Here is an 8278-nt window from a genome sequence, read left to right on the forward strand (position 1 = left end):
GAGGTCCCAGAGTTCGATGGCGTGCTTGCGAGTGAAGCCGGTGTTGAGGAGGATGCATCGGAGGTGGTTGGGTTCTCTGGTTGATGGTTAGGCGGGCCGGATGCTGGTGTATCTGCAGTTCCGGCAGGTGAAGGACCCTTGGGTGCGCTTTGGGGTGGCCTGGTAGCAGGGGTGGTCTTGTCCGGTGTTGCGTGCGTGGAGGGTGCTGGAGTCGTACGGCAGTCTGGTGTTGCGGGGGTTCAGGGTCCAGGGGTTCTGGCGCTGGGCAGGGTCCAGGCGTGGACGGACGCAGACGGGCTTGCCTTTGGCGCGCCTTCGGTGCTCCAGTGGCGCGCCCGCTTTGCGTGTTCCGCTGCGCGTCTGCGTGGCGCCCTCCATAAGAGGCGAAGTGGGAGGGAGGAGCAGCTGGAAGGCGCGAGCGGCGCGGCCAATGGGCGAGGGCACGGGGCACAGAAGGAAAGAGGGGGCGGGGCCACATGGGAGCAGCGGCGGGAAGCGGGGAGCGGGGGGGGCACAGAGGGCAAGGGCACAAAGGAACGGCAATCAGAGGAACAGTAATAAACAGCCAGGTATGGGGAAAAAACAGAGCAACAATACAGTACCAACTAAACAGGTACCAGGGGCACACCAGCGGTGAACCCTTGGCAGCAGAAGCAGTGGGGCAGTCACGGGCAACCAGGAGGAGCCGTGAGGGGTGACCAGAGGTGAGGTCACACTCACTGCTGCGCGGCGCCCCCTATAAGAGGCCAAGTGGGAAGGAGGAGCAGCTGGGAGGCGGGAGCGGGGCGGCGGCATGGGACACAGAAGGAAAGAGCGGGAGGGGCCGCAGGGGAACAGCGGCGGGGAGCGAGGGGGCACAGAGGGCAAGGGCGCAAAGGAACGGCAATCAGAGGAACAGTAAAACAAAACAAACAGCCAGGTATGGGGAAAAAACAGAGTAACAATACAGAACCAACGAAACAGGTACCAGGGGAACACCTGCGGCGAACCCTCGGCAGCAGCAGCAGTGGGGCAGTCACGGGCAACCAGGAGGAGCCGTGCGGCATGGGGGGTGACCAGAGGTCAGGTCATATCAGGAGACAGGACCAGAGCTCAACATCACTCAGTCTAATTTCAGACCCAACAGCAGCACAGAAGCTGCCATCATCGCTGCCACAGATGACATCCGTATGACTCTGGATGGAGGAGACATGGTGGCCTCATTCTCCTGGAACACTCTGCAGCATTTGGCACAGTCTCCTACCCCATCCTCATCCAAAGCCTGCACAACATTGCAATCTAAGGACACACAATCTGATGGATCTGCTCTTTCCTGATTGGATGGACCCAGGCAATTAGCCTGACACCACACTCCTCGGATGCCGGTGACCTCATCTGCAAAGTTCTGCAAGGATCCTCCCTGAGCCTGACCCTCTGCAACGCAGAAATGATCTCTTTAGCCAGCATCATCCACTCTCCCAACATCCTCTCCTATGCCAACGACACACAGCTCAAGCCCTCCCTCACAGACCAGAATGACTGAAATCACCGACTAGATGAAGACCAGTTGTCTAAAGCTGACAAGACTGAAATCATGATCTTTGAGAAGAGCACTTCACCATGGGGCTTTACGTGGTGGGCAATAGTTTTTGGACTGACACTCACCCCCACCATTCACACCAAGAACCTCTGGCTTGTCATCGACAGCAAACTCAACATGACAGCTCAAGTCAATCAATCAATCAATCAATCACGGCATTTATAAAGCGCGCTACTCACCCGGGAGGGTCTCAAGGCATTGGGGGAGGGGGAACGCTACTGCTCGAACAGCCAGGTCTTGAGCTGCCTTCTGAAGGAGAGATGGTCCTGGGTTCACCGAAGGTGGGTGGGGAGGGTGTTCCAGGTCTTGGCTGCCAGGTAGGAGAAGCATCCTCCTCCGGCGGTGGCTTTGCGGATGCGTGGTACGGTGGCGAGGGCGTGGCTGGTCGATCGTAGCTGGCGGGTGGGCGTGTAGAAGGTCATGCGGTCGTTGAGGTACTTGGGGCCCAGGTCGTGGAGAGCCTTGTGTGCGTGGGTGAGGAGTCTGAACGTGATCCTCTTGCTGACGGGGAGTCAGTGCAGGTCTCTCAGGTGTCCGGTGATGTGGCTGTGTCGTGGGATGTCCAGTATGAGTCGTGCGGAGGTGTTCTGGATGCGCTGGAGTCTTTTTTTGAAGTTTGGCTGTGGTTCCGGCGTAGAGGGTGCTCCCGTAGTCCAGGCGGCTGGTGACGAGTGCCTGGGTGAAGGTCTTCCTGGTTTCAGTGGGGATCCATCTGAAGATCTTGCAGAGCATGCACAGGGTGTTGAAGCATGAAGATGAGACGGCGTTGACTTGTCTGGTCATCGACAGGGAGGAGTCCAGGATGAAGCCCAGGTTGCGTGCGTGGTCTGTTGGCTTGGGAGCGGTGCCCAGGGCCGGGGGCCACCAGGAGTCGTCCCAGGCGGAGGGTGATGATCCCAGGATGAAGACTTCCGTCTTGTCTGAGTTCAGTTTGAGGCGGCTGTTCCTCATCCAGTCGGCGACGTCTTTCATCCCTTCGTGTAGGTTGGCTCTGGCGGTGGTGGGGTCGTTGGTGAGGGAGAGGATCAGCTGGGTGTCGTCAGCGTAGGAGATGATGTTGAGGTTGTGTTGGCGTGCGATGGCTGCGAGGGGGCTCATGTAGACGTTGAAGAGGGTTGGGCTGAGGGAAGATCCTTGTGGTACGCCGCAGATGACTTCGGTGGCCTCGGATCTGAACGGGGGGAGGCGGACTCTCTGGGTTCTTCCGGTGAGGAACGAGATGATCCACTCCAGTGCTTTCTCTCGGATCCCGATGTTGCTGAGGTGCTTCACTAGGGTGTGGTGGCAAACGGTGTCGAACGCCGCAGAGAGGTCCAAGAGGATGAGGGCCGCTGTTTCCCCGTTGTCGATCAGGGTTCTGATGTCGTCGGTGGCTGCGATTAGGGCGGTCTTGGTGCTGTGGTTGGCCTGGAACCCGGACTGCGAGGGGTCGAGGGATCCGTTCGTCCTGAGGAAGACGGCAAGCTGTCTGTTGACGGTCTTCTCGATGACTTTGGCCGGAAAGGGAAGGAGCGAGATGGGACGGTAGTTCTTGAGGTCGGTGGGGTCCGCCGTTGGTTTCTTCAGGAGGGCGGTCAGCTCGGTGTGCTTCCAGCTCTCCGGGAAGGTGGCGGTGTGGAAGGAGGAGTTGATGATGTTCCGGAGATGGGGTGCGATGATGGCGTCGGCTTTGTTGAAGACGTGGTGTGGGCAGGGGTCGGTTGGTGATCCGGAGTGGATGGAGTTCATCGTGCGGGTGGTGTCTTCGGTGCTGATCGGGGTCCAGTTGCAGAGGGTGGTGGTGGCGGGCGTTGGTTCGGTGATAGGGTGCGTGGTCTGTGCGTCGAAGCTGTTGTGCATGTCGGCGATCTTGCGGTGGAAGAACGCGGCGAGTGAGTTGCAGAGGTCTTGCGAGGGGGGTGATGTAGTTGTTTCCGGTGCTGGGGTTGGAGAACTCTTTGACGATGCTGAAAAGTTCCTTGCTGTCGTGGGCGTTGTTGTCCAGTCGTTCTTTGAGTGCCGACTTCTTGGTGGCACGGATCAGCTGATGGTGTTTGTGGGTGGCGTGCTTGAAGGTGGTCCTGTTGTCTGTGGTCTGGTTGAGCCGCCAGGCTTTCTCCAGGGTGCAGCAGTTCTTCTTGGATTCCTTGAGTTCACCGGTGAACCAGGGGGTTTTCTTGCTGCCGGGTCTGCTGGGGGGGTTCTTTAGTGGTGCGATGTCGTCGGCGCAGGCGGTCAGCCACTTGGTGAGGTTGCTGGCTGCTTCGTTGGGGTCCGCTGTGTTGGTGGGGGTGTTCTGGCTGAGGGAGGCGGTGAGCTGCTCGGCGGTGATCTTGCTCCAGCTCCGTCGGGGAACCTGTTGCGGGTGGTGGTGGGTCGCAAGGCCGTCACAACCTCATGCTTCCATACCCTGAAGATGCTGAAGATAATTTTTGAACGGCTCTCAATCAGCACCAGCAAAACCGTCATGCACACCCTGGTGACAAGCAAGCTGAACTACGAGAACATCCTCTATGCCAGGATCAACAAAAAACTCACAGAACTCTAAGGCCAGTTACGCTCAAGCTCCCATGCCGAACTCACATCATTCCTCACCTGAAGGACCCCCTCTCTTGTTCCATACACAAACGAACACAATTCAAACTCTTCACCCACACTTTCAAAGCATTACATAGCACTGGGCCAGCATGCCTCAACAATTGCATCTGCTCAAAGAAACCTTCCAGACACCTCTGCTCGTCCGCACTCCTTGCTCAAATCCCACAGACACGAAAAACCATATCTGCCAGTCACACCTTCTCCTACTTCACTCGTAAAGTGTGGAAGGACCTGTCACTACACATAAGAACCTCCCCCTCACTTCTTGAATGCAACAATAAGATGAAGACCTGACTTTTCGAGTCGTCCCACTAGTCCATAGGTTTGGTTAGACTCAAACCTGCTCAGGGCCAGAACAGTGTCGTCTACAAATCTGCATAACATGGCATACCACATGGCTGTCCAACATGCGTCCTTCATTTGACTAATGTGGGTCTGTCACATGACTGACATAAGTATGTCTCATGAGCGACAAGAGTCTGTTATCTATCTGAAATAACCTGAGTGTCCAACATTTGTGTATCATAGGAATCCTTGGTACTGTCTCTCATTGTAACATGCAAAACATTCCTGTAGCAGTACTGCCAACCACTGAGATGTAATATCACACATTGGTGCTCGTTTATGTAAACTGTTTCCCTGTTTTTTTACATTTCTTTTCATTCAGCAGCCTTCCAGTCAGAAGAAAGAAGTGTGAACAGGGGAGAGACCAGTACATGCAGGCGTTTACTGACAATTTCATCCTAAATCAACAATACGATCTCCAGACAACAGAAAGACGCTTGACCAGCAGTGAGTGGGAGAAGGCATATAGGACTAAGATATTTTTTGAGGCACATCAGAGACTCGACAAAGGTCTGAGACCCTTTCCCTGCACAGACTGTGAAAAACGCTTTACTCTAAAGTCTGATCTCGTAATTCACAGAAGAATACACACAGGAGAGAGGCCGTTTCAGTGCACTGACTGTGGGAAAAGCTTTACTAAAAAAGGAAATCTCCTAAATCATCAGAGAACACACACCGGAGTGAGGCCATTTCCCTGCACAGAATGTGGGAAAAGGTTTACTGAAAAGGGTTCTCTTCTAAGACACCAACAGATACACACTGGAGTGAGGCCCTTCAAGTGCACGGAGTGTGAAAAGAGTTTTAGGGTGAGAACAGCTCTTACACAACACCAAACAATACACACAGGAGTGCGGCCCTTTACCTGCACCGAGTGTGCAAAATGTTTCACTGTTAAATCTGCTCTATTACGGCATCTAAATATTCACAAGGGGATTAGGCCCTTTCACTGCACAAACTGTGAGAAATGTTTTATTGATAAGACTGCTCTTTTACAACACCAAAGAATTCACACAGGAGTGAGACCTTTTAACTGCACCGAGTGTGATAAGAGTTTTACTCTGAAACCATCCCTCATACAACACCTACGAACACACAAAGGTGTAAGACCCTTCAAGTGCACTGTCTGTGAAAAGAGTTTCAGTCTGAGCACAACTCTAATACAACACCAGAGAACACACACAGGAGAGAGGCCTTTTAATTGTACTGAGTGTGAGAAGAGTTTCACAGCAAAACAATCTCTTTCACGACATCTGAGACTCCACGTGGAGAAGAAAGATGGAGTTGGTGTAACGGAGAGTGCAGCTCCTTAAGGACACAGATCCTTTAACTATGCTGGCAACATCCCGTTTTCTGCTGACATTCATTGATCTTATGTAATGCACTGACGTACAGCATCGTTGTTGTCCCTTAATTCATTCGGCGACCGGTCTTCTGACGTTTGACTTCTCCTTCAACAGAGTGAACAAAATTTTTGCAAGCATTATATGTAATTTTGTACTACCCTACGTGGTCTTTGAACTAACTGGCTCATAAGACATATTTTTTGTAATCTGCTGTGTCTTACTAGGGAATAATTGCATTTAAATCAGTATTCCCCTGCCTCTTGCAGTGCAGGTAAAAAACATTTCTTTGTTCAGAATTCTTTTAAACAATTACAAAATGGGCCCTTTTGCAGTTCCTGATAATCTTGTAATGGAAACAATCACACCTTGATTTAAATTTATATAATTAGCCAAGAAATTAATCAGTTTATAAAGTACATTTCAACCATGTATGTATAATGTATTGCAAATGTAGAATACACTGAAAATACTCTCTTCTTTTTTTATTTGTAATAGGACTTCCCTAGTATAATATATTTGTTGACATTACCAGTAAACATTGACATTTTTCCACTGGCCCAAATCCACAGTAAATGGATATACATTAGATTTTACTTTTGCCTTGAACCTGACATGCTGTAGAATATGTCATGTAAGTATCACAAGTACATTACTAATATCACACGTACATTATAAGTATCACACGCACATTACAAGTATACAAGTATTTCACATACATTACAAGTATTTCACATACATTACAAGTATTACACATACATTACAAGTATTACACGTACATATCAAGTGTACATATATTTCACCTACATTAGAAGTATATAAGTACTTCAGCTACATTACAAGTATTACACGTATATTACAAGTATTTCACATACATCACAAGTATAAAAGTATTACATGTAAATTACAAGTATTACACGTACATTAGAAGTATTACACATACATTTCAAGTATACAAATATTTCACCTACATTACAAGTATATAAGTACTTCAGCTACATTACAAGTATTACACGTATATTACAGGTATGCAGGTACTACATGTATATTTAAAGTATACAAATATTACACGTACATTACAAGTATACAAGTATTTCACGTACGTTACTAGTATTTAAGTGTTACAAGTACATTACAAGTATAAAAGTATACTGTGTGCAGAAATCTATCTTATTGATGTAGAAGTCGCCGAGTGATCTTTCACATAGCAACGTCCATGGCTACTGGTCTGCCTAAGGCACAAGCCACACTGTGCACGTAATCCACATTTTCCGGTCATCGGACACGGTTCCTATTAAAATATAGTGGTTGGATGAATCCCCATCACTTCGGGAGAAGATACTGATAATGGAGGTCATTCAAGGGTATTATTCAAACAGCTGATTTACTGAGGGGTGCTGAGTTCTTGTCCTTCAGTTTGCTCAAAACGTGTGGAATGCACATGTCAGAATGTTGGCAGTGCAAAATATGGACTCCTGTGTTGCAAGAAATTCTTCTGGCATTAGTGAGTGGACCTTAGTGAGAGTAAAATATGTTTCTATATTTGTAAAGATCTTCACATATGCCTGTATAAGGTGAGTAATAGCTAACCTGTTGCATTTCAAGAGGCAAATTGGTGGGATTTTGTATGTGTAGTCATTATTTATCTGATCAGCTTCATTGTCTGTTTCTGTAGTACACAAGGATAATATACCAGGAAGATTCTTACAGCAGAACCCATTTTTCAGGAAGATTTGGATGCCGGCACTGATAAAAACAGTAAAATTATCTTTTTTCGGTCTTGTTCCAGAGAGGCCTCACTGTGATGTTATAAACACGTACTTATGTTGATGCACACAAATAATATGAGAGGGACCAAAATATATCTTTGTGAACGATAATAGATAATATTCCAGAATTATTCCTCTTGATTCAGTCGTAATCAGTGCCTGCAAGTCTTTCATTGTGCAGCTGTTTTTCAGGGCAGCAGTTAATTTTTAAAACAACTGTTCTCTATTGCTGAAATTATCGCAATCGAACCTGTCATATAATGTGTCTGGCTAAACAGAAACATCCTGGAGATAAACTCTTCGTTAACTACGACTATATCGTCTGAAGGACAAACCAAGATGAATTGGTTAAAGGCAGTAATTCTATGTGAGTGCAGGATGAATGTCATTATACTTTAACACTCTCAAGAACGCCTTCTTACATTATAATTAGGGCTCCCGGTTTTCCGTTTAAACAGATTTTTACATATAAATACAGACGGAAAAATATTTTTCTTCCGTCTGTATTTATACATAGAAACGGAATAATACGACCAAATTGGAGTCTGAGAATTGCTCGATCGTGCTCCAGCCAGGGATGCCTCCCCGTGCCCCTCTTCCTGATTGCCCTGTATGCCTGCCCACTTTAACACCTGCTGGGCCATTAATCTTTGGTAGGCGCGGGAAAA

The 8278-nt window shown here is 48.8% G+C and overlaps 1 pseudogene across 1 annotated transcript in view; it reads left to right on the top strand.

Annotated features, from left to right (window-relative positions):
- The window catches only part of LOC147736875 (uncharacterized), a 52053-nt pseudogene extending 45752 nt beyond the window's left edge, over positions 1-6301 (top strand). The window contains exon 6 of the transcript XR_015307516.1: positions 4827-6301. The product of XR_015307516.1 is annotated as an uncharacterized LOC147736875 (transcript). The remainder of the gene's footprint in view (positions 1-4826) is intronic.
- Positions 6302-8278: the final 1977 nt, after the last annotated feature.

This window comes from Lissotriton vulgaris, chromosome 1_2, assembly GCF_964263255.1.
Source record: "Lissotriton vulgaris chromosome 1_2, aLisVul1.2, whole genome shotgun sequence".
NCBI lineage: Eukaryota > Metazoa > Chordata > Amphibia > Caudata > Salamandridae > Lissotriton > Lissotriton vulgaris.